Genomic DNA, 5,204 nt, shown 5'->3' with positions numbered 1-5,204 from the left:
GAGTTGGTACGAATCTAAATAAACTACTACATTGTGTAGAAGCTTTACGAATCTAAACAAACTAATGCATTGTGTAAACCCTTTCTGGCCAAAATTTGCGCCTGAATGTGTCGGCGCGCCGCGCATCCCCTTGGTGTCTGCCGCAACCCCACATGTCGACCGACCAACAACCTAGACGGTCATAATTAATGTGGCCACCTACAGAGGGCCCGCCTGGCAGTGTATGGAAGGGCCACTTGCCATTTACGTATATTTATGCTTAACTTAGTCAGTGTCGGCCACGTCGGCAAAAATGTGTATGCCTCTCGTTGGGTGCACCTGTCAATCCAAATAAAAAGATGTGCGCACATGTCCGTTTGGCCGACCGAAACAGACGAAAAGCAGACAAAGCGCGCATCTGTTTAGGTCGGCCTATATGTATCAAGTAGAATGCTCACATACGTTCAAAAAATTGTTTCGCCATATCCATATTGTTGTGTATCGTGGCTATTAAGAAGTATAGGATTTATCTTACCTTGTCTTGTACTCCAAACAGATCATGTACTTACTATATATGCGGCCACGAGGTTGAAGCAATACAATCAACAATTCCATCAACCCCTCTTTCCCTTCTAACATGGTAGCAGCCCTACCTTGATCCTAAACCCTGGCCGTCGCATCCGCACCGCGCCGCCACCGGAGAGGTTGATGTTCATGATCTCCACAAGGGGCTGCGCATCCCGTAGCTAAGGTTCGTCTGCCGACTATGTTGATCAGCTGCCCTAGACTCTTTTTCCTGATCCATTGATCGAGGTTTTTTCTCACTCACCAGTTATTTGATCGGTATTCTTTTTTGATTTTCCGATCTATAGATCGGCTTCCATCGCGGTTTGTCTGCTTCAACATCTTCATCAACCCCGACGGGATCTGGATCGGCGCCTGCTCCTGCACGTCAGGCCGCTGGTTCAGCGCTCGCTCGCTGGCCTGCCATCTTCGCCATGCCTGCGATCTCTCGCGCGGGACGTGAAGTGTGGACGGCTACTCAAGCGCCCGAGCTACTCCTTCTGTTCACAACGTGGCCACCTTACATGCATGTTCCTGTTGTTTTCGTGCATGTTGCGTCCCGTGTGATTGAAGGTTGCTCACGCGTGTACGCTTCCAGATCAGCCTCCTTGCTCCTGCCTCTAGCGCACATCGTTTGGTCTGATCAACCGCCGGATTATGTGAAGTTTGTCATCGGGTACTCATGCATCAACATCGATCGAGCAACGGGCTACAACTGCGTCGTCCCTTCAGACCGCAACATCGCCGCTCCATGGTTCTTCCTGCGGCTACATTGACCCGTGCGCTGCCGTTGCGTTGCCTTTTGGGTCGTAGTGCTGCGACCCGCAGTCTATTACCACCCCGACGCCATCCGCCTCAGGCCATCTTCGTGGCAGCACCGACCTTCGCGCCGTCACTGCGTCGCCTCATCGGACAGTAGCGAGCTTGGCACGCGGTCTCTGCCACCGCCTCATGGTTCTCACTGTGGCTGCACCGACCCACATGCTACCGCTGCGTCGCCCCTTCAGGCCATAGTGCAGCGGCCCGTGGTCCACCACCGCCCCGAGGCTGTCCGCTCTAGGCCGTCCCTGTGGCTGCACCGACCCTCGTGCTGCCGCTACGTCGCCCCATCGGGCCGTAGCAAGTGTGGCACGCGGTCCCTGCCGCTGCCATAAGGTCTTCCCCGCCGTCGCCCCGACCCACGTGTTGCTACTGCGTTGTCCCTTTGGCCGTAGCGCCGCGGCACGCGGTCCCTTCATCATCCACGCGCGTTGACTTCTGTGTGGTATGTGCCGCGCCGCCTCCGTAGGCGCGGGAACACCCACGCCCGCGCCGGTTTCGTCACCCTGTCGGGTTATTCCTCGCCTACTTCGAGCACCGCCGCCGCGCTTCTGACCTAGCCGCCGCCTCCTCAGGCCGCCGCCGCCTCCTTAGGCCACCGCCGCTCTTCCTCCCGGTCCACGGCGACTACCTCGACACCGGCCACCCCGGCTCGACATCGACCATGGCGTCCCTCGCACGGCTACCTTGACCACGACTACACCATCCTATGCTCTCGGCTACCTTGACGTCGGCACAAAGGGCTATCGCCTTGCTTGAGAAACCTCATCGGCTTTCACTCTAGCCACAATTTCTGCGATGCGTCTACCGTTACGACTGTGGGGGATGTCCATCGGCTTGCCTTCAGATTCTTCTCTAGTCTCACCGTCTGCGTCGCTACCGTTGTGACTGCAAGGGGATGTTGAGTAACGTGACTATTAGGAAGTATAGGATTTATCTTACCTTGTCTTGTACTCCAAGCAGATCATGTACTCACTATATATACGCCCACGAGCCTCAAGCAATACAATCAACAATTCCACAAACCTCTCTTTCCCTTCTAACACATATTTTGTAATATGTCCTACCATGCATGAAACATATTCACGTATGTCAAATAAAATTTACTAGCAGATGGATGTCGGCTTGGGCTCTAGCACATCCTGTTACAGTAGCACTTGACTCCCTCTTCGGCTTAGTGTAGGCCGAAGACAGATCTTCGGTCAGCGCGAGGCCGAAGAGTGCCCATCGGCCGAGAGCGGACACACCTTGGCTCAAGCGTGACTGAAGACCAAACTTTGGTCTAAGAGCAGCCAAAAAGTGCCTCTTCGGCCTGAGCGAGGCCGATGGGCTAATATTTTTGAAATTTTCAAATTAGGCCATATATTTCGGAATTTGTTAAAATAATGATAATACTTTCAAAAAAATTCGGGTTGCCTGGCTAGCAGGTACTGTTCCAATGCTTTCGATAAGCCTAGGACGATCCAGCGACGCATGAAAGGAACCGGCTCACTCGTACGTGAAATGGACAAAACTAAAATAGCTAGCATACGTGAAAATCAATCGAAATGGAACGAAACAAAGCGGGACGAAAGTAGGAATATCTCTTTCCTTTATTAGTAAGTATAGATTCATCAAGAAAATGGCATACTCGCCTTATCGGTGATTCATAGCTCATTATTTGCTCAATGGTGCATGAGAGGGTAGAGGTGCGCTGCAAGACGTGGCTCAGCATGTAGCACTAGCGGTTTCTCTATGAAGAGGTCGTGCTTGGACTCACGGAGATTGATGGCCGACACCTCAGCCGGTTTGGTCCAGGTGAAGCCATGCAGGAGCCTGCCAAAGAGCATGACACTCATGGTTGTTCCTAGTGATACCGCGATGCATCCCCGCCGCCCGGTGGTGAAGGGGATGAATCGCAATTCACTCTCGGTAAGCACCACATCGATGTTGTCTCCCATATGGCGCTCTGGCTTGAAGTGGAGCGGTTCATCCCAGACGTGGGGTTCCGGCCCAGGGCCAGCCGGCTGAGGATGACGTGGCTACCCTTGGGCACGCGGTAGCCCGCAACAATGGTGTCAGCAATCACGACATGCGGCAGGTTGAAGGGAGCGACTGGGTGGAGGCAAAATGCCTCACGTATACACGCCTTGAGATAGTTGAGCTGCATGATGTCCGACTCTTGCACCATTCGCTCACGACCAACCACCCGGTCCATCTCCTCCACCGCCTTGGCCATCAATTCTGGGTTGTTCACCATCTCCGCCAGCGCCCACTCCACTGCGTTTGAAGGGTTATCTATGGCCGCTAATATTATGTCATGCATGCATTCCATGGAGATAAATGTAAGTTAATACAATTTATATCTTTGCATAAAGATAGATTGCATTGAATAATTGAAATTTTAAATACAATTTAAGTTCAAATCACTTCAAAAAAAGGTAGAAAATTATTACAATAATGATATGTTTAAACTATCAATTAATAATTTCTTATTCTATTGTTTCCCTTTTCTAACACCTGCCAAATACGGTATAAGATCTATTTAAGACCGTGAGCTATTACCTTTTCTCATGGATGATGTATTACCTTGTAGGACTATGAGGCAATTGGTCACTAAATTCAAAATCTAGACCCTTGAACCATCTTAAAATCTCTCATTAATTAATATTTTTGCTTACCTTGCACTGTGCGTTGACCTCATCGATGCTGAGCAACGGCTTGCTGTCACCGTCAGCGAGCATGATGAGAACGTCAAGGAGGTCCTGGACCCTGTCCTGGCTCTCGTTGCTGTTCCATTGCCTCCAATGCTCTTCAATGACCATGTTGTGTAGTCTATCTAGTTTTGTGTTGGCTTCCTTAATAATTTTCTCGTGGCCACCAAGTTCTAGGCCAAGTAGACACGGGAGGTAGTCGCTAACGCCGAACGAGAAGAGGAGCCCTAGGAGGTGAACGAAGCGTCCATGTGCTCCACCTCCATCGACCCCGGCCCGCCATCCGGCTGAGGATCCCTGAAGTACCATTGGTCGAAGGCAAGCTGACGGATGACATTGCCGCAGTAATGCCGCATGACGTGCCTGACTTTGACGTTGGCTAGTTCCAACGTTGAAGATGACCCCCTGGCAATCAGGTTGTAGATGTAGCGCGTCAAGTTGTTAGCTTCGTCGGCGTGCTTGTCGTGGAGCCACTTGTGACAGAGGGGCAGTTGATCTCAGAGGTGAGCACCTTGCGTGTCTTCATCCACTGGTCGCCAAACGGCATGAGCACGGCGTCCTTGTATCCGCAGCTGATGGCATCGGAGGCAAAGGTGAGTGGGCGGGACAAGAGGTTCTTGTCCTGCTTCTTGAGCACCTCCCTTGCGATCTTGGGACATGTGATCGGGATGACATGGACGCCACCGAGGCGGAAGCAAGCGATGTAGGTGCCCATATCCTTCATCACGCGATGGATCCAACGGAACGCCGACTTATTGAGCACAATCTCGGGTAGGCTACCCACCAATGGCCACTACCATGGTCCCGGCGGAAGTGAAAGCGGCACCGTCGCCGATGAGCACGTGCCACTGCGGACCTTGCTCTTGGTCATGGCAACGTGTATAAGTGTTATTACGATTAGCAGTTGGGACACAAAGCAGCAGCAAGCCAGCATTGTGGAGACTACTGCTTGCTAAGTGCACACAGGCTTGCGAGGTAGCTTGCCTTGTTATCATTGCATAGGGAAGCCAACTTTGCTTTATGTGCTGCTCTTCCCATGAGTGCAAGACCCCTCTTTATATGTTACCTCCGTCCCAAAAAATGGCTTAGATTTATCTAGATACGAAGGTATCTAGATATCTAACACTAAAACATGTCTAGATATATTCG

General features: G+C 51.6%; 1 pseudogene; it reads right to left on the bottom strand.

The window, feature by feature from the left end:
• Positions 1-3,026: 3,026 nt before the first annotated feature.
• On the bottom strand, positions 3,027-4,989 carry LOC125519111 (tyrosine N-monooxygenase-like; annotated as a pseudogene).
• Between the last annotated feature and the right edge of the window lie 215 nt (positions 4,990-5,204).

Source organism: Triticum urartu, chromosome 7A (assembly GCF_056163025.1).
Source record: "Triticum urartu cultivar PI428250 chromosome 7A, HENAU_Tu73, whole genome shotgun sequence".
NCBI lineage: Eukaryota > Viridiplantae > Streptophyta > Magnoliopsida > Poales > Poaceae > Triticum > Triticum urartu.
The sequence above is the reverse complement of the archived record's forward strand: the minus strand, read 5'-3'. Positions and strand labels throughout refer to the sequence as shown.